We start from the raw sequence: 21,478 nt of genomic DNA, 5'->3' as shown, positions 1-21,478 counted from the left end.
TTTACAATGTACCGATCTCGAGAGGGGTCGCCGTAAAAAAGGTCCTCGAAGAGGAGGAAAGGAGGAGCGAGGAATCGTAAAAGCGCGCAGCGCTCGGGGAAAAAACGAAGGACCGCTTAATTTTCTCGGTCGAGGAGCAATCAAGCTCGTCCGATCATCCCAATTTCGTTGGCTCGCACGTGCACGAGCGCGCATTCGAAGCGATCACAAAGTCGGGATCTTTAACTTGCCAGAAGAACGAAAATTCGCGACGCTTCGAAGGGGTTGCGAAAGAGAAATCTCTCTCCTCTCTCTCTCTCTCTCTCTCTCTCTCTGGCTCTCGCAAGAGCCGTTTCTTTCGATCGGCCCCTCCTACGAGGAGCGCAGGACGATACGCGGCAGCACTCGTGGCAGCCGCCTGCTCGGCGTCGACTTTCGGCCTCGACACGCATTTCCAAAGAGTCGTTTGGTCGTCACGGACCGACCGATCAGCCCCCGGACCGACCGATCCTTATCCGATCGTCCCGATCTTTACGATCTTTCCTCGCGAGAGAGTCCTGCCTGGGTTTCTCTACGATGACGGATTAATCGCGATCGGCCGTGTTCGATTCGCCTTATTGTATATATGTATGAGAGAGGAGACTTTTTTGTCGGGTGGACGTGTCCCGAATGGCGAAGAAAAAAGGGGGAGCGTCCTTCTCTATCGCGAGAAGAGAAGAGAAAATTCCTTCGGCGACTCGAGCGAGGAGAAAAGAGGAAGAAGAAGAAGAAGAAGAAGAAGAAGATCGTCGTCGTCCGGGGACGCGGCCGATCGACGACGCCTCGGACGCGCCAATAAATCAGAACGAGTATATAACGCGGTCGGCTCGAGGAAGGATCGGGTGACTCGGTGCAAAGAAACCTCGAATCATCGAATCCGCATCGATCGGCCTCTACGATCTCCCCTACGGCTACGAATTTCACTGGCACGCACACGGACGGGCGCGCACACCAAATTGCACGGTGTGTACGTGTATATGGTTAAAGTCATAACCGTTGCATGGTCGAGCGTGTTTGCGAAAGCGAGCGGATCGAAGCCGATCGCGATTCAATTAATATCCGTGGGCCGCTCCTCCCTGGCTTGATTTAATTATCAGATTTTGCCGGTACCGATAGGAATCGCTTCATTAAGTCGACGATGGTTCCAAGTGGAACGCGCACCGTCGACGTCGTTATCGCCGAGCGAACTGTTATTTCGCGGACACTTTTTAATTATATCGCGGGTCGTCGATTCGTCGTAAAGCCGAAACCTTGACGCTACGATTCTCGCCTTCTCTCTCCCCGTCGTGACCGATTTTTATCCGACTACCGTGGCGCGTCGAACGCGCTGCGACACGGTTGCAACGAGTTTTCGTTACCCATTAACGAGTTTGCGGACCTTCGATATACCCTTTTTACGAGGTCCGATCGTGCGTCAGCAACACGCCCGATCGTTTAACAGCCGCGTCCCCAACCAACAGAGATCTCGCACCGAATATTTCAACGAAACGAATTTCCAGCAACGGCCGAGACCGTAAGCGAACGATTCGCGCGCAAGGATGTCGCTTTCGAGAATCGTCCGAGTGAAATCGAAATATTTTCGAGGACGAGCAGCGAGCTTATCGTCTTGAATCGCTAAAACGAGAGATCGATCTAGATCGCGCACCATTCAATACGATCCGTAAGATCCAGCTGGAGCGCCGGCCGGTGACGAGGAGCATGTCGCACGTACACTTCCAAGTAGAACACTTTTCACCATAGAGTCGCACAACTACGCAGAGTTTTTTCTCCGTCGACGAGAAACGTCAACGGTGGCGTTACCACCATCCGGTCGACTTCACTTTACATGGCGACGAAACATTCCAAAGAAAAAAGAGCGTAAGAGAAATCTCAAAATCGTGCGAACGGTCGTAGAGGTATCACAGTCGAGGACACACACAAAACACCAGAGCTTCTCGTGACATGCACAACTAACACTGGACCTTTGAACGTATCAAATGGAAAAAGAAGGAAAAGGAGGAGAGAGAGAGAGAGAGAGAGAGAGAGAGAAAGCGGAATGAAGTATCGAGGCAAGAGAATAAACGCGTAAGAAGAAGAGAGCGGTTGCGCGTCGGTGCGCTCTGCGGCCGGTCTCTCGGTTCGTCTCTGACTGGCGTAGTGTGTGCGCGCACTCGCGCGAGCTCTCTCGTGTTCGAGCGGTGCGTGCTGCTGCTCTACGGCCGGAGGCCACGTGACACGGTCCCCTGCAGGAGGTAGGACCGCTTGCGAGCGAGCGGGCGAGGGCGCGCGCGCGCGCGCGCCTCCGAGTAAACTCCTGTGACAGGCAGGCAGCAGGCAGGCAGCAGCAGGCAGGCAGGCAGGCAGGCAAGCAGCAGCAGCAGCAAGCAGGCAGGCAGGCAGGCAGGCAGGCAAGCACAGGCGCGCGCGCGCGCGCTCTTTCGCTCGTTCGCTCGCTCACTCGCTCGCTCGCTCGCAACAAGGAGCAAGGAAGCAAACAAGTAAGTTGGCTAGCAAGAGAGCGAGAAAGCAAGCAAGCACGAAGCAACAAGTCTTGCGCGTCGGTGTCGCGAGCTCTCGTGTGTGGGCTGCGGCGAGCGCAGGGCCAACAGAGTGCCGTTGTCGCGGAGAGGGGATAGGTCGTAGAGGCGGCCCGACGGGGACCGAGCGAGTGGGAGGACTGGCCCTCTCGCTCGGCTCGCACGAGTGGGGAGTGCCTCGCTTCTCGCCTCTCTCTCTTCCTCTTATTCTCTCTTTGTTCCTCGCTGCTCTTTGCCGGGGAGAACACGCAGCGTAGCAGGGGTGGAGCGGCCTACGACCCCACCAGGCGCGTGCCCCGAGTCAAACGAGGTACCGTCTACCGCCGCGCGTGCACTCGATAACGAGCTCTCTTTCTCTTTCTTTTTCTCTTAACGAAATCACTTTTGCTTCCTTAGCGGTCCCGGCCGAAGAAACTCGCTAAAAGCTACATAAGTCGATGACGATCCCTTTCTTTCGTTCCGTTTCCTTCGTCTCTTCGTTCATATTCCTCACGAATAGACCAAGCGCGAGGAAGAAATATTAAAAACGTCCGGAAGATCCGTGGGAAAAAATAGGGCCGAGTTAAAAGGGCCAGCCGCGGAAGACCTTTAAGTTGTTTGCTTTACTCCGCTGTATGATGTTCTGTAAGAGAGAGAGAGAGAGAGAGAGAGAGGGAGAGAAAGTCTCTCGACGAGAAGCAGATTTTACTGCCGGGAGAATTTTACGAGTGCCTCCAGTTCTTTGCAGCATCCGCATATTTATAGAACCATCAGAAAAATCTTACACCTATGCTCGCGTTAATGGTGTCTTTTAGACGACGCTTCCACCGGAAGAAATGTTTCTCCGGGTACTTGGTAAGGGGGGCCTTGTCAACTTTTAATTTTCTCCTTCTTTCTCTCTCCCTCCGGTACGTATGGATTTAAAATCGTTGTCAATTTCATGGTACAATTATTCGCCGCGCGTGGGGTAACGAGTTTTACAGGAGTCAGGAGTGCGGCCACGTGACACGAATTCCCGACGTCGAAAAGACCCCGAGGAAGTCGAGACTTCCGTGGAACAACGACGGAATTTTAAACGATCGTCTGCCGTCTCGACGTACCTACGTGGCGGCCAGCGTGAAAATCAAAGCGTCGGGTCGAGCTACGAGATTACGGAGCTTCGATAGAAAATACGTTTCTGCGAGTCGGTTCAAGCGCGATAGAACGTTTCAAGGACTTTTGCGTAAAAGTGGTCGAGGAGTAGGTCGGAAGAGGTCGAGGGAGAAATCTTCGCACCGACGAAAGCATCGATCGTTGCTTCGGCGCGATCGACGGTAGGATCGTGGTGACCGGAAGCGATCGCCTACGCGCACGATTCGCGCGTGATAAGCCGGCGAGCCGATGGCGGTCGTCGTTCCTACTTTCGATCGAATCGCCCACCGGTATGTTTTGTAAGTCCCAAAGTCGATTCGGCTGTTCCTGAAAGCGCGCCCACGCGGGAGCCCGCGATCCTTCTTCTGGGCCCGGGCAACGACGACAGCGAAGACGAAGACGACGACAACGCGGTTGCCGAAATAACGTCCGGCATCGCCCACGTATCGACGAGGGAACGGAGAGGCTCTGGTTCACCCAGAAACCTTCACCGGTTCTTCCCTACTTTGCCTTCCCCTTTCCTGACAAATAATCTCGCCCACGAGCGGGACTTGTTCGAGGCTGGAAAAACGATCGATTCGCCCTTTTCTAAGTCTAATCGATGGGAAGGCCGCGAGCGAGCGATTTCGCAAGTTGCGACGACGCGCGGAGGACGCGCGACGACTGGGCGTGACCGACGCGCACCGACGTACGCTCCTTCGTCGCGGCGGATTAAGAGAACGAACAGGACTCGGCCGGTAGGAAGAAAAGCCGCTTGACAAATCGTTCGACTCGCCTTATCGTCTCTTCTTATCTATCGATCTCACGGTCCCTTCTCGATCGTCGAGTGGGCGTGATCGACGTACGGAACCGAGACTAATGTTCGTCGGATATGCGCTCCCATTGCCTTTCCTCCTCTTTCTCCTTTGTTTCTTCGAAACGGTCCATCGACGCGTTATTCTCGTTCCTCATCTCTGTACGCACGCCGTCCAACGAGCCAGCCAACAGGCCGTTCTATTAATTTTCTAACGCGCTATTAAGCCGAGATTAGTAGTGGGTACTCTTAAGACCTCGGCGTAGCTTCTTACCGGGTCGATCGTTACCGCATGCTGGGAATGTTAACGAATGTTTCGCACGCGGTTTTGCACCGGTGCGACGTACGCTCGCTCGCTCGCTGACTCGATGCAATTCCGTTGGCAGACCAGTCCAGAGGAGTTCGTCGACGCCCTCGTCGAGTCGAGTCGCCTCCTTGACGACTTTGAGAGAGAGAAAGTATCTCGATTAGCTCGGAGCCTCCTCGATTTCTACCATTCCAATACGATCCATCATTCCCTGTCTAATTAATCTTTTAAAATATTACCCGTGAACCAAAAAAAGGAATTTAAACAAGAAAAAGAAGTAAAAAGAAAAACGAAAAAAGAAAGAAAAAAAAAAACAGAGAAAAAGGAAAAAGAGAAAATGCGTGCAGTCCGATGGGAAGAAGATCGATGCTCGATCGACGCGAATTTCGAGCAGTCGCTTGATAGCTCGAAGATGAGTTTCGCGGAACGAGAAAATCAAATTCTTCTTCCCTTTTCGTTCGTGAGCCTGATGGAAACCGTGTGGTTGAACGCTCGAGAGACGCACGCTATTAAGTATAATTTATATCGTCGGTTCTGTGTGCACACATCGTTCGGATAATTTGTTGTTCCCTTTAGCGCGCCGTCACGTGTTATAACGGCAATCCCCGCAATGACAAGGATTGTTATTAGGGCTCGACTCTTTGCAATTAATCGCGCTTAAACATCCTATCGCGTTTTACCGAGAATGTATATACGAGAGAGCGAGAGCGAGAGCGAGAGCGAGAGAGAGGTACTTCTAACAACGGCGATTGATCGACGATTTAGCTACCGTGAAAGCGATGAAACCTCGTCTCTCTTGCCACTCGTCGAAGCTGTCTCGCGCGGAATATCGAATATGACACCGTTTCTCGTTTACTCGCTCGACGGTAAAGAAGCGATGGCGATAGTATCTTAATTAAACGGCTCTCCTCTATCTCAATCACGAAATAATGGAGTAAGGTAGAACGATTTATTCGACGAGAGAGATCGGGGGAGAAACTTTTGACTTTTCTCACGCGCGTCGTCGAGCCGAGGGAATTCTCTCGGCGGTACTTGACCGATATAAGCGAGACACGCACGCACGATTTCATTCCATTACGATAAGGACGAAATTTACCGCTCGAGTACCTTATTACAAGGAGCGTTACGTTATTGGGATTAGGCGAGAAGCTGCGACCGAAGCGAATTAACTCCGACATTAAAGCAATTAGCAAACGATTCAGGACGCTTTTCTTTGTTGCATAAAAACTGACATTCTGGAATCGAGTAAGAATGTGAGAGGGAATTCCATCGAGCCTAGACACAAAGGAATGTTCTCTCTCTCTCTCTCTCTCTCTCTCTCTCTCTCTCTCTTCCGCCAAGAGAGAAAATTTGAAGCTTTCCTTGGTAAATTTCATATTACTCCCGTTTAAAAGTCAACTTTGACGGAACAGGATCGATAACGCGACACGTATCAATGTCCGGAAGAGACGCCGTATGCTCTTCGAGGCTATTATCTTTCTTTCGAACGCGTTCGATAGGAATAAACGCTCGATAAGAATAAAACGATGGCTGTATCTCTTGACGTAAGGTGTACGCGCGCCAGAAATTTGCGCGCTCGCGCGCATAAGATCGCTTAAAATTCTTTAATAATAAAAACGTATTTATTGGCAATATATTTCGGCGAGCGGCAGGCTCGAGATAAATGCAGCCAACGGACGAACAGTACCTACGACCAATAAAACCAGTCGTGTAACCGATGTGTCTCCAATAAACCGCATAGGGACTACTTTTATTGGACATAAAACTTTAGCGGGTTACGTACCTCCCGATATCGCGAGATTTTTCGTGCGCTTTATCCGGTCTAGCGAGACGCAAAGAAAAGCTAACGCGAGCACATTGGAAAGACACATTTAACGAGGCTGAGAGCACCAACGAAGACGCGTTAAACGCATTTATGATCAGTGCCGACGTCTTAAAGCGCGATATAGCGCGTATCAAAATTAATTCGGTTAATCGAGAAATTGTATCGCTTTATTCTAAATCCCGATAGAGTCTAAAATCGACGTTCCTAGAGAAGCTTGGAAAGCGAAGGAAGAAAGGAAGGCAAAGAGAGGGATAAGAGCGTGGATGGCGACCCAGATACGGCTATGAAAGAATGTTTGGCTTTTACGCCGCGCCGGTGGCTAAGCTAACAATAGATCCTTGTAATCGCACGTTGCAGTTCGAGCTTTTACGCTTTCGGTACTCGTCCCACACCATCTTTAAATCTCTTTCTCTCTCTCTCTCTCTCTCACTCGTTCGACTCGCCGAGCTCGTAGTCGTCGACCGTCTCGAGGCTTGGAGAGACAATTACCTCTAACGTCGGACTCAAACGCGTCCGTCCGAGTTTATTTGTTCGCGAAAGCGAGCACAGCAGCCGACTCGGTACAGCAGCGGGCACTGGTCTAGCAGAGACCGGCTGTACGACGACAATGACGACGACGACGACGACGAGCGAGATACTCGTACGGCGCGTGTGCGTCCAACGACGATAAAACGCCATGAAGCTCGACGGGAACGACGAGCTCGTTCTCGGACCTCGTACTCCGGTAGAATGCAGATCCTGCGCGCACCTTCTCTCGCTCGTTGGAATGTTACGACTCTCTCCTACCCAACTAAATTCTCCTCCTTTATCGTTTCATACAGGTTACCTTTGCTCTTTATGCTTTTCACTTTTATCTCGCGAATACAAAGGGACAAATCTTAATACAATTTTTTATTTCGAGTGAAATTATTGTTGTGTCTCTTGCAATAATTATCCAAGCACACGAGAGATCTTAAACTCTCTCGAAACTATTCGACGGGCGAGTTTCGTCAGAGCAAGAATGCGGAGAGACTGGAACACGTCGGGAGGGGATACCAATTAAAATAAGATTATTAAAATGTCAGTCGCGAGACAGGCGGATTAGAAGAGGCGAGAATGATAGTCCCCGGCTCGTCTTGACAACGTGTAATTTCCAGTCGTGAGCTTTCAAGCGAATTCGCTACTCGCGTCGTTGTTAACTCGTAATACACCTGGTCGACCGACCAGATAGAGAGAGAGAGAGAGAGAGAGAGAGAGAGAAAGAGAAAGATGCCTGGCGAGTTACGACAAGCGCGTGCGTAAGCAAGAAGCGTGATTAAAAAGTTCGTCTAACGGTGAGAGCGCTCGAGCGTATCCACTAACGTCGACGATGATACCGTTGAGGAATCAGAGATTTTCTTTCGTCAATTTTTTCATTGAGATCAAACGCGAAATTGGATTTAGGTACATGCATTCGTACGTGCGATAGTCGGTTATGGAGCGAGAAGAGGCAAAGTGATCGAAACGATAGAATTCGCGAGTAGGCACGATGAGAGAAAGAAGAGGAGAAGGAAGGAAGAGGAGCGAGAAGAGGATAGGCATTTTTTCCGTGCAGCCTTTATATCCGTGGCAGGGATTCCGCCGTGCGAGTGCGTCGACATAAGCGCGATAAATTACGAGGGTGGAAGTTTGCAAGGAACGAGGGAGAGAAAAACGAGGCTCGGTGCGACTCGCTTTGCACACAATTTCCACGTGCTCGGAGCGCAGCACCGCTGACGCCGTACGGCGGTATCTTTGCGCGAAAATAAAGTGCCGAGCGCGCGCGCGCGCGCACGGCCGTGCGTACGCGAGTGCACTCACGTTGAGATCGCGACGGAAGAAGGAGGTGGGAGGAGGTCCACCGGGAAGAGCGGGGAAGAACGGCGGTGAGGCCCTTATTAACATTTCTCTGGGATTCGAGGCGAGATTAAATTGACAGGGAGGATTTGCGAGTCGTTTGTTACCGGCTACCCCTGCCTCCGCCTCTCTCTCTTTCTCCCCTTTTTCTCTCTCTCTCTCCTTATACTCCTCCTCCTCTTCTCCTCGTTTTCCATGCTTTGCGAGCGGGTCACAAAAGAGAATTCTTCTTCTCGATTCGATCGCTCCGGATGCTCCTTTTCTCGATTCCGCTCTCTGTTTTTCTACCGCACGACAATGAGACTCTAATTAATTGATGTAGCGCAAGAGAGAGAGGGAGAGGGAGGGGAAGAGAGAGAGAGAAAATGAGGACTTTCCGAAACACTTAATGGTGCCGATAAATATTCTACCTCGCGTCGAATCTTTTTCTGGATTTTACTTTACTTTATCGAAGCAAAAGTGAAATCGGAAAGGAGAGAGAGAGAGAGGGAGAGATGGAGGGGTCCACCGTCGGACCTTGATCGTTAACAATCTCATTAAAAGTCTCGGGAATGACGAATTAACGACGTGCCATCGACGAGGGGACTCGGATGGCTTTAAAAATTGAAAAACGAAAAACGTCTACGACGCGCAGCTGTCCATTTGTCTGTCCGTTCTCTTATATCGGTACTCGGCTTCTTCTTTCCACTTCCTTCGCACGCGCACGCGCGTTCTCCGTCCTTAATGATCGCCCTCTCATTAGTAGGCGTCAAAGGCACCGACGACGTGGCGAGAGCTGAATCGCTTTCTTCACGATTCCCTTTAAACCTCCGATTCTGATTCGTTCTCTCTTTTACGAGGCGAGCGCTAAGCTGAAGGAATCGTTTCTTCGAGCTTAATGAAGCGAAGGAGACACCGAAGGGGCTTAAAAAAGCGACAATAAGAGAATCTCGGTCACCGGCTGCCGCTCTCGTTATTCAACGCGAATCATCGTTTGACCCAGCGTAAAAGATAAAATGCTCGTTGCTACTTGCAAATCAATTGGAATAATCGTACTTTCAATCGTACGTTCGATTTAGCCTCTGAAATTCCAGGTTGGTCGAACGCGCTCGCGCGCCCTCGCGCCCTCGCGCCCGCGCCCGCGCCCGCGCCGCCGAATAATCACTAATGTAAGAGAGAAATAAAGTTCTCTCGGTCGGATTATGTGGCCCACTGCCGTCACGATCTATTCCGAGAGCTATTCCAAGTCTATGCCGCAGAAGCAAAGTCGATGCATGTTGCCGTCTTATTAATGCATCGCGCGCATCCCCTCTCACCTCCTAAACGCGGTCCTACGCTCCTAGCAGAGCTTCAACGGAGCTAACAGCTGCACCGGAGATGCTGCTTCGTAACGAACGCTTGTGGAAATTCGAACCGAGTTTCTTCTTCGTCCGACTATCTTCTTCGTTCGCGTTATATCATCCTTCCGATATATCGGGTATTACTTAACTCGGATTTTTATTTCTATCCGGTGACCAACGGGCGGAAAGAAATTTCGAATGCGGTATGCGATGGAAATTCCAAGGCGCGTAAGACGCTCACGACTAAGAGGCAAAATCTCGTTGAGAACGAAAATACGTTGGATCCTCGAATATTCCCTCTTATGGAAGGAGAGAGGAAAACGTTAGACGGTCGCCCGATACGGATATATAATCATCGACGCTCGCGATCGACGCATCGTCGATTCGATTTTAATTTATAACATTCCCCTTGGTATTTTTCAATATTTTATTCGCGTTAGCCAAACAAAATCTTCCTTGCAAAGTGGAATTTCGTCGGCATAAGGCTGAGAAACGCGCAAAGCTAACGAAGAGGTTATTTATCGCGGTGCTCGAGGGTCGACATTAATTCTTCGGCATCTCCGATAACGCTTTGCTACGTGCCGTATGTGCAGCTGGCATTGGAGCAATTGGCGTGCTGCCAATCGGTCTCGACTGTCGATACATTATCGAAGAGAGGACAAACGAACGATCCAAGTACCCGTCGAAAATCGTCCGAGGGCCTCTCCGATCTAGCTAACTAATAACGCGCTACTCTTCCTACGTAGCGAGTGACGAAGCGTCCTCGAGTTTACGCTTCTTCGAAAACAACCTCGACGATTTGTAACGTTGTTTGATTTTCGAGCGAATCGCGAGAAACGAGCGAGCGTGTAGGTAGGACGCTCGTAGGTATTCATCGCCGTCCAAACGTCCGAGAAAGCGACTCGAAACATTTATCCAACGTTTACTATCACTTTCCGAGATGACAGGCACTAAACGCTTATATACGCGCACGCGAGACGTGGAAGAAGACAAACATCGTAAGATTCGTAAAATCTGGGCCAACCGAAACGACTTTGGAGATGCGACCGATCCTAATCCACCTCTCGGACTCGAGCGAACGAACGTAAGCTTTTTCCGAGCGAAATCGAATCGACGACGGTGTCGAAAACTCACCTCTTCTTACATACGACGGTTTGATTGTTTTCAATCACGGTCCCCGGTAGTCGTTTTCGATTCGTTACGTCGACAGACGAAAAAAGAAGTCGTAGCCGTAGGTGGAACGAGAAGCGTGCTAGACTTTGTATCGACGAAGAAAGAAGTCGCTTACTTTTGTGCACGGCGCTCGTAAATAAGGGGATTTAACGAAAGCTCTCCGAAAGGCTGCTGGTATCGTTAGCGATTTCCACAAAATGAGCCATGACCGCGTATTTCGTAAGCGGATTCCACCTCGACAAAGCTACCGAGCGTATAATCGAAAGTACGATATGTAATTAGAAAAGTATAGTCGACTCTCTACCCACCTCTCGTCCATAAATTAGTCGGCGCGTTACGACGCGTATATTATTCGTACGCGGTAAGATCGATCGAGAGAGTCGTAAGATCGACGGATCGCCCACGTATTCTCGATCCTTCCTACTTTTCTCTTTCTATTCGACGAGATAACTCGCGCTGTAAATCGAGTACCGCGAGTTCGATAGAAGGCGAATTATTCGCTCAAACTCTATCTTTCTTGTCGAGTTCCTTATACGTAGCGACTTTTCTTTCGTACGCGAATCGATAAACTGGCGAAAAGTGGAAACGCGCCGAGTTCTCGTGGTCGAGAGAGCGACCACCAACATCCTCGACGGGAAGTCGCGTACGATAAAGGGAGAGAGGGAGAGAGAGAGAGAGAGAGGGTAGGAGGGGACAGAAATCAATCTCAGAGCAAGAGAATGAAACGATTTGGCGTAATGCGTTATACGCGTTATACCTAAGTCAAGGACCTTTTTCCCACGCGCTACTACCTACGATCGAAGAAAGAAACGTCGCAGCATCGACGTTCTTCGATCGGTTTCAAGGGAATCGACCTATTAAACTTACGAGGAGGAACGAGCGCGTCGAAACGGCCCGTTCCGATTTCTCCGAGCAAGGGAAACGACGTCGTCCGAACAAACGGTCGAGTCCGATTCGGTTTCTGCGAAAGAACAACGCGAGCAGAAAATATATATTCGCGAATTCGCTCGAACGAAAATGCGCTCGAGCGGCATTCGCCGAAGGCGGATCGTCTATTGCAGCGGAGCTCCTTATCCGAGCGCACCTACGTGTACAGCCATCTGCTTATCTGCTTATCTGCCGACTCTGGAAGAATCATCGGCACGCGTTTCTACAGAGGTAGGATATGTGCAAACACAATGTAAAGTCGCGATAGCGCGCGCGCCTAAGGTTACCTCGCTGCCGGCTCCCTTAACGTTCTTTCACACGACATACTGGAACTGGTCTAATCGCTAGACGAGATAGCTACCTCGTGGACTTTAGTAGCAGCTTTAGAAAAAATATCTCTTTCGTGGTTCGTGCAAGGCACGTTGAAATCGGAGGAACCTTAAAAGAATTTTTCTCTTTACGTTTGGCGGATCGTACGAACGAAAGTTTTCGGATAAGATCGCGCCAACGGTTGAAAAGTTGGCTCGGTGTGGAAAGTACTTTAGCACAATACGCATGCGCGATCGCGGTAGCAGCGCATGCGCGCACGCCGTTTGCGTATAGCGCACTCTGGAATAAATGCGTGTTTATCGCGGTGGCGGCGGCGGCGGCGGCACAGCTTTTGAAGAGGAGCACCGCTCGTGCTGCTCCACCTCCTCCGCCTCCTCCACCGTTTCTTCCGTGCTCTTTGCCATAGTCCGTGCTTTCTCGCAGATGGGCCCGGTCGATTTACATAAGGCCTGGGTCCGCTCACACCGAGAGACGAGCCGGACTCTGCCTCTCTCTCTCTCTCTCTCTCGCTCCTTCTTATTAAACGCGTGCACGTCTCTCACGCACACGCGTACCCTTTATTAAGGGTGCGCGGAGAGCGCAGGAGTGCGCGCGCGCAAACACAGAAGCGCCGCGCATGCCTTGTTGCGCTAACAATACGACCGCCCACGTACGAGATATCTCGTTTTATTATTATCTCCTTCTTTCTCTTTCTCTTTCCTTCTCTTTCCTTCAACCTTTCCCATACCCTTTCCTCTCTTTGTCTCTCTCATCTTCCCCTCCCTCGTGCGTGGTCATTACGTTCCACTCTTCGTGAAAGCGCGCTCGCCGCAGGACGCGATGCACTTTAACCGGCGCGTTTCAAAATCCTCAAGCGCGCGGTCGAGCCGAGTTTCGAAGCTGACGATGAAAAATTTTTCCTACTTCTCTTTTTTCTTTTACCCGTACGAAATGATTTTTCACTCGCCCACGCTCGCGGACGATCGATAGCGCGTAGTTTGCGTTCGTTCAAAATAAAATTAAGAAAAACAGAAAAAAAAGAGAAAGACAAATAAAAACAGAAAAAGAAAAAAAGAAAAAGAAAAAAGAAAGGAATAAAAGAAAATAAAAAGGAAAGAAAAACGAGAGAAAGAGAGAGAGAGAGAGAGAGAGGACCAGCTGCGTCAGATCCTATTACACGAGAAATGATAAATATCGCGCGACAGTTAAATGTTGGCTGGCTATTCCACGGAATCGTAAAGTCGCAGTCTCTGACGTTGCTTCGCAAAATCTCTTTTCTTCGTCGGTTCCATTGTTCTCTCTCGGTTTGCTCATTCTCTCTTTATAGTTATTTTTATAGTTCGTTCTCCGTAGTTATTTTTGCAGTTCGAAACAATTTTCGGTTCTATCCCTTTAAAAATCAAATTCTCGTGATACGCGTTAAACGACGAGGAGCGATTTCGAAGGTTCTCTCTTACGCGCGATGCCGTAGGTGTAGAGTCTTGCGCAACCCCCGTTGCCGCAATAAAGCAAAAGAGAGAAAGAGGGAGCGCTTTAAACATCGTCGGATTAAGGAACAGACAAAAGCGAAGCGACGTAGATTATAAATCGAAGGTCGACTCGCGGAGGACCTCTTCGAGCGCGATTTTTTTCTCGAAGGATCGTTAAGGTAGCGCCGCGAAATTTCTCACGTGTTCGGCCCGAAAAACGCAGCCGGTCGTGACTCATCGGCGTTCTCTCTCACAAGAGGACTAGGAGAGGTCTTTCGAAAATACTCGAGAGGAAAGGGGAGAAGAGAAGAGAAGAGAAGAGAAGAAAAGAAGAAAGGAAGAAGAAAAAAAAAAGAGAGGAGCGTTCTCTCGTGGATATCGGCGCGTATGTCACACGAGCCGAGAGCTGACTTTTGTGAACGCGCCACGAACTCGTTTGCCCGATCCCGCTGTCGATGTCGGTGCGTGAAAGTTCGGAACAAAGATAAATTTGTACCGGTACCTACGCGGCGTTGCGCTTCCTCTTCTCTACGCTTTCTCTCTCTCTCTCTCTCTCTCTCTCGCGCGCGCGCGCACCGTCGTTTCGATAACCGTAAAAACGTCCACTCGACGTCGAACGAGGTAAAGAGAGGCGTGCTCGAAAACGTTTCGTGCCAGCGTTCGACACGAGGTCGGACGTTTAGACGGTTTCGCGTGGAAATGAAAATCGTCGAACGTTTCAAGCGGGAGCTTAAAAGTTCAAGAAAATGGATTACCGAGCGTTCCGTGACGGTCAACCGACGGAAGAGAAATCGTGGCTTTGATGTCGTATTATTTCTCAGCACGATACCATCGAGGAGACATTCCTCATCGAGGCGAGAGAACTATCGTCTTTCGAATAATAGACAAAAGTACGAAAGGAGAAAAAGAGAGAAAGGAGGCTCGGTGACAAAACAGAAAGCGGGTATACCGAGGACACTATCGTAACGTACGAGCGAGGTATCGCATGACAACGGGCCCCAGGGGAACACAGGGCCCCGTTGCCGACCTCGCTGACCCCTGCTGTTTTTGTGCCGGTGCACGTCGAGTCGGAGCTTTGGGTCCTGGTTCCAAACTGCGAAACATGCCGACACGCCGTGCTCTAGCCCCGGGGCCTTTCGCAACGGCGCCGCCGACTTTGAGTCGCGAAACACGATATTACGGTTCTTTTTCTCCTCATGGGAGCACCCATGAGTCTCTTCCTTGCGTTTTCCTTTCCTCTCTCTTCTCAACCAAAATTCACAATTTCTAGATAATCGTATCTATAAAATGTAGGTATCTGAAGAAATAGATGGGAGAGCCCGTTAAAGAATCTCGATTTCTCGTACGAGAAAGGGAGTGGAAGAGAGGAAGAAAAGGAGGAACTCGATTACGATCGACGATCGGATTAGCCAGTGTTGTAGATTAGAATAAGGTACGAGCTGGTATATCGGCAAGAGAGTACACCGCAGAGTCGGCATTTACCAGCAATAAGTAACGATAATTACACGTTAATGGCGACCAGGTTGCTCGTAAGCTCGCGCACGCTCTTCTCGACGACGACGACGACGACGACGAGGACGAGGACGAGGACGATGGCGACGACTTTGCCGATATATTCGGTATTTAAATTAACCGATCGATCGACCATGTTCACCTCGCACATTATGCAAATGCCGCGAAAACACGTAAGTTTTCTGCAAAACCAATTACACCGACGCGACATCGGTACCGCGCCCGACCAAAGTTAATTGCGAATTTTTCAGATGTTCGGTCATTACACGCTCGTTTCATCCGAGAACTCTCGTCTCCCTTTTACGTGCGCATCAAGAGCAAGAGAAGGAGCGTGTATTTTTCAGTGTAAATTTCGGCCACCTCGGGAGATCGGTCTTCGAAGAAACGAATCTAAGCTATTTCGCCGTCCCTTGGTGCACGAAGGATTCTCGTTTCGTGTCGAGGCAGGACTTTGAGTCGAGACATAATTTATCACTCCGGTTCGCCTATTTAAACGTCAGAGATTGGCGACAAGTGGCGACAAGAAACGACTCGAGCTCGAGGCAGCCTTGATACATTTCGCCTACACGCATTAGGAGAACGGCTTTTCCATCTTCCGCGTGTCGTAGGTGTACGACGCGCGGCTACGTCGACGTCGTCGTCGTCCGACTCAAGGACAGTTCTCCTTTTGCCCCATCATCGTCCTCGTACGCTCGTGCCCGCTCGCGGAGGAAGGAGTCACGGCGTGGACTCACTTTTCCTCGGGTAAACATCCTCCTCCGCTCGTTCTCGTTTCTTCTCAAAACAAAGAAACGGACGACGGAATCGCCTCTCTCTCTCTCTCTCTCTCTCTCCTTCTCTTCCTTGCGCAACGAGAAAAGTTTTTTCCATCCATACAACCTTTGCTAATAAAGTATCAGAGGCTCCAAAATAGAGAGGAGAGGGGCTCTTCCGATGGATCGAAGGAGGAATAAACATCGAATTACGTCAGGCTCGATGGCAACGCATTTTAGAGATGGTACCCGTACACTCCTTACTGGATTTTCTTAATCGGTCGCCGCTAAATTGCGACACGAAACGAGAGGAAGATGAAGGATACCGAAGGAATATGTTTACGAACGCGATTCGATGCTGGGATTATCGCAATTTTATGCGACTCGCGTAATCCGCCTGAAGAGAACTGGAAAATACGTTTATAATTTCTACAAGGCTGGAGACGAGATTTATGGATTTACAGATGTTAAGACTTAAGTCGACTGCGAGAGTTATGCGCGCGACTTATTAAAAAGGAGGCACATTGGCGTAGCGTCTCGCAACGCACCGTAAATTCGATCGTTTCGGACGAGTGTAACTAGACTATTGGCATCTTCCAGCGGACGAAATCGAAACGGTTTATTCGACGAGTCATCGGAGCGTCGAAAATTCGATAATTCGATTTTTCACGATCGCGAGTTGGGAGGGTTAAGAGCACGCGGACTTCTTCTTTCGAGTTCTTTCCAGCCGGACACGCTGGGCTGCGCACGTGGGCAGAGAGCCGCGGTCTGTCCGGTGCTCGGTTTGCGTGGGCCAAAACAATTCCCACTTAATTAAGATAATCGCTTGTTTATGACGCCAGGGCTCGGCTTATCTGTCGCCACTCAATGAAATTCGTTTATTCCTTTCACAAAAGGGTATCGCGCCTCGCGATTTATAAAGAAATCTTTTTTTTTATTTTCGACGATACGAAACGAGGCCTTATCGTAACGCGTCGTAGAAACCTGAATCGACGAAAGATCAGATAAAATAGGCGACTCTTGTAGGGGAAGCAGCGTGCGTTTTACCAGCGCGTTTGTTGAAATTAAAAACGCCGAGGGCCTCGAAACGAGGCGCTTGCGCCTCTCACCGGCTTCGCGAGAAGATATTAGCGCGGAAATTACGAGAATAAAGGGTACGATGAAAGGCGAGGCGCGATTCCCCGAGCGCTCGCAGCACGCGAGCGCATACCGGGTGGTCGCGTCCATTGTGGGTCAGTGGGTCTAATTAGGTAATTAGCAATTTGTATCTCGCCTCGATCAAAGCCCTTCCCTCCTTTCGTAATTCCCTCTCTCTCTCTCTCTCTCTCTCTCTCTCTGTTCGTTCGCTCGATGGTCCGAGAGGAGCTCGAGTCGGGTCCGATCTCGCGAAACTCGCGAGAAAGTGTCGAAGAGAGGGGAAAAGGAAATTATCGAACGTCGTTGCGCGCAGCTCGATTAACGTTCCCTCGTCCCTTTTGACTGGCTCGTAATTACTCGCCGAGGTGGTAATTATTTTCGTCTCTTTATTCGTCGCGTACAACACGGCGCGATGATACTGCCGCGGGCGGCCGAGAGTAGACGCGCCGAAAAAATCCTATTTCTTCGATTCGTTCTCTTCTCCGAGCGCTCGACTCCGTAATTAAATCTGTCGTTCGACTTTTCCGCGCATCGCTATAATTTTCTTGTCTCCCGGGAGACGACAGCGTCGTCGACGCCCCGTCGAAAGTCGAATATTCGGTGCATCCACGTCGGTGCGAAGACAGCGGTTAAATTAAAAACAAGTAGGTACGTCGCGCTTTCACCGCTTCGGAATTTACGTCGAGCTCGAGAGAGCATCGTCGCGGCATGCCATCCGACCGATGGAGGGAGCAAACACCTCTCTCTCTCTCCTCCTCCTCCTCTCTTATTCTTGCTCTCTCATCTTCCTCCAGCAGCGACGATTTCCCACATTAGCCGCGTAATGACGCCGGCGCGGCGGTTTCGTCCGGAATCGCAACGTTGTTATTACCATTTCATTACGTCGCGGCGAAAACGTAGCGACACCAAGTACGAATAATTTGCCTTCGTACGAAATCGCTGAAAGCAGGTAGCGTAGACGCGCACAAAGCTAATTGCGCCTGATTGCGACATCGTTCTCGAATTTTTATCGATTTCGAGGAATAAGTGACATGTCCGAACGTATGAACGCGGTAGGTCGGTATACAACGCGCGACTCGTTTCTCTCTGGTACGAATATTAGAAGTCGTCGTCGACTCGCGAGTTACGACGATCCTAATAACGTTTCGAATCTATTGGAACGGCGGTGGTTGGCGCGATGGAGAAAATCATAAGCTCGAAGGTAGCTTCGAGCCGGTTCAAAAGGCGAAGGACTCTACGAAGGACTCTGCGAAGGACCGCAAGCCTGGGAGGAAGGTAGTCGTCGACGGGAGTGTGCCAACGTTGCATACTCGGCTTACTAAATACCGTTGCTCAATCTTCTCCTGACCACTAATCGGAAACCATATGTGGCCTTTTCCATCGCATCGCGTTATAAATAACGCGCGCGTAATAAACATGGAGGTTGATGACGAACGCGAAAAACAAACTCCGTCGCATAAAGAATCTCGGAGAAAAGAATAAATGCGAATATCGAGCTAGGAATCATCATTGGTAATCGCATAAGGGAGCGCGAAAGAGGACAGACAATGGAGGCGCATTGTCCTGCAAAGCCGATAAGTCTCTTTTCTTTTCACAGATCATTCGTCCGTCGTTACGTGGTCGTTCGAGGAGAAAACGTCGAATCGCTAAGGAGGGAGACGTAGAAGCGCATTTTGTTCTTAGACGACGAGGACAAAGTGGAACGAACGCGCGTTTCGAGAGAAAATTATACGGACCGTTAAGGATTGCGGAAAGATTGAAATTTTATAGATTCCGACTATTTCGAAGCTTCCGCGAGTCGTTCGCGGAACAAAGCGCCTCGCGTTGCGCCGATGATAATTCTCGTTAATAGGTACGTTCGAGCGTCCTTGTCGAGGAACTTCCGATAAGGAAACAGCGACATAAAAATGAATTTTCTTCGATTTAATCGATCTTTGTACGCGGCCGTTCTTTATAAAACGCGCGAGGTTTAGTTTGGAGAAGCCGGTAGGACGGTCGCGCGAGCGACGTCCTATTTAAAAAGTATGATAGATATGGTTTAATAGCGCACGGTAATCGCGAGCAATGGTACCGGTTTTAATGACTTAATTGCAACGCGCTCGACCCTGATACGCGAAGCGTTGTTGGGATCCTTTCTACTCGAGAGCGCAAAGACGAGGGGGATGGAAAAAGTACGAAGAAAGGAAACGATTAAGAGCGTTTGCGCGAGCTCTCGATCTATCTTACGTAATCCTTGAAAAATCGTAGAAAATCCTAGAAGAATAAAAGTCGAGCGATTCTGGGTAAACGAGACAAGACTTTGAACGAACGCGAGTATCTCGATTTCCTCTGAACTCGTTTCTCCGTAACAATGAAAATAAATAAAGGGGAATAAAAGATCGGCCGATTATGGCGATCTGTAATAATAATAACGGTGTCGGTTGTGTCTGATCGGTGCGTCCTTGTCGGTCGTGGCAGCGGTCTCTTCTCATAAGGAGAGCCGCGTTCGAGAATGAAATTTTTCTCGCGATCGGTCGCGACCGTGGCTTGCGCGCTCGCGCGCGCGTGACTCGACGAAGGAGAAAAGGACAAGACGAACGGCGTTCACCAGGTGGCCGACCGATTCGCACCGATCGCACAATGGCGCGTGGGCCACGGAATTGTCCCAGGCTAGCTCGTCGTCGTCGTCGTCGTCGCCGTCGATCCCTCGCGATAATCGTCGCTCGCCATTTATTTATCTCGCGTTCCCGAAAGAAGTAGGAGCGAAGGAGCTGCATCGAAGGAGTCGTCGATCGAGGCAAAGACTCGAATTAGGAGTTTCCGAGCACGAACGCTCGCGGAAGGAAGAGAGGATGTCCCGTTTAATTCGCTACGCGTGGGCGTCGCGCAAGAAACGATGCTAAGGTAGTCGCTAACGTTACAACAGCGGACTCGGTCATCGGAGTTCTTTGGCTCTCAAAGATCCCTCTCTTTCTTTCTCTTCTTCTTTAGCGCCGAACTCTTCACCACCTCTCCTCTCTCGCCTCGCTTTCGATCGATCGGTCAGCCTTGAATACCAACTAACGTCACTTCCTTCCTCTCCGTCGATGTTTTCCGTCGCCGACGTCGTTGAATTTCAATTCGCCGCCTCCTTTCGATGCACGCATTCCTCCTCCTTGTTCGAGCGAACCTTGCTTTTCCTTTTCTTTCAGCGACTCTACCAACGAAATCTCCACTATTTACCCTTGCTTCCACCCGTCTCCTTTATTCTCGTTTTCGTCCTTTGGCGAACCAAGCGAAATTCATATTCCATAAATCTTGGTCTTACATAAAGACGTCGACGGTAGAATGTATCGATAATCTCAGTCGATTCGATGTCCCACTAATGAGACATCCACGGCGGTCTGTCCGCCAAGAGATAAATCAAGTTTCGCACGCTACGTTGAAGCGGACGAAAGAAAGTCTCTCGCGGTCCTTCGAAGAGATCAAAAATAAAAGGAAGAAAAGAAAGGAAAGTGGAGTCGCGAGGGAAAGCCGTCGCGAAGGAAACGATCGCGGAGATTGCGTTTGGAGGGCACGTGGCACGTCTCGAACGAAGGAGCGAGCGAGCGGAGAGGTACTATAAAACGGCGTGTTGCGTGCGTGGGTAGTCCGCGCCGCCGCCGCCGCCGCCACCGCCGCCGCCGAACGTGTGTCTCCTTTTTTTTGCGCCTGCACGCACGTCGCGCGCGAATTTTTGTTCGCGAACACGCGAGCGCAGAGTCGACGACGACGACGACGACGACGACGACGACGAAGGACCGGCATGCGCGCGAATTTGAATGCGATACTTTCCGGACACGAGAGAGCGCGAGCGCGAACGCGCGACCACTTCGATTCGACATATCTCGAGCCGGTTCGCCCACAGGAACTCGGAGCACGTCGATGCGTATGAATATGCAACGATAACGCAGGATTTATTTATAAGCGTGACGCAGAAATCGATCCCTCGCGATCACCGCCGTACGATTGACATAACGTACTCAATGTGGAAATGATCGTGCGTGCGACTAAGAAAGACAGATGGATTATTTCGTCGTCTTTGACGACACGTTCACCGGACAGAATCGGCTTTACGATATTCGCACGTGCTCACGGATTTACGGCGAATCTCGTAACGGCGTTGAACGTTCTCGGGAAACTCGATCGAGAGTTTTAACGAAGCTAAGTGGACGAAGAAAAAATGCTCTTCGTTTCGCCGCGAAACGCCGTGTAGTCGAGTGGATTTTGCAAAGCAAACTTACGTTACGCGCGCGCCGTATCGTTAGGAGGCATGCGGACGGGTGCCGAACGCAACGAAGCGAGAGAGAAAGAGACCGCGATCGTCCTTCGCGCTCGTCTTTCCAACGAATCGAAAGAAAAGGCCGGATCGAGTTTCTTCTGTTCTTCGAACGAAACTCTTATCGCGTCGCGTTAGAGGTACGTGCCGAGGAACTCGCGACGATTAAACAACGACGACT

At 50.3% G+C, this 21,478-nt stretch overlaps 1 protein-coding gene across 9 annotated transcripts in view; it reads right to left on the bottom strand.

Annotated features, from left to right (window-relative positions):
• LOC127068129 (myocardin-related transcription factor A) overlaps positions 1-21,478 on the bottom strand; it is a 182,446-nt gene that overhangs the window by 23,971 nt on the left and 136,997 nt on the right. Inside the window, exon 1 of one of the 9 annotated variants that reach the window (XM_051004355.1) lies at positions 1,664-2,271. The exons of the other annotated variants lie outside the window; for them this stretch is intronic. The gene's annotated coding sequence lies outside the window, so the exon portion shown is untranslated. Of the gene's footprint in view, positions 1-1,663; positions 2,272-21,478 lie in introns of those variants that run through there. 9 annotated transcript variants of the gene reach the window in all.

This window comes from Vespula vulgaris, chromosome 1 (assembly GCF_905475345.1).
Source record: "Vespula vulgaris chromosome 1, iyVesVulg1.1, whole genome shotgun sequence".
NCBI lineage: Eukaryota > Metazoa > Arthropoda > Insecta > Hymenoptera > Vespidae > Vespula > Vespula vulgaris.
This window is presented reverse-complemented; position numbering and strand designations above follow the sequence as displayed.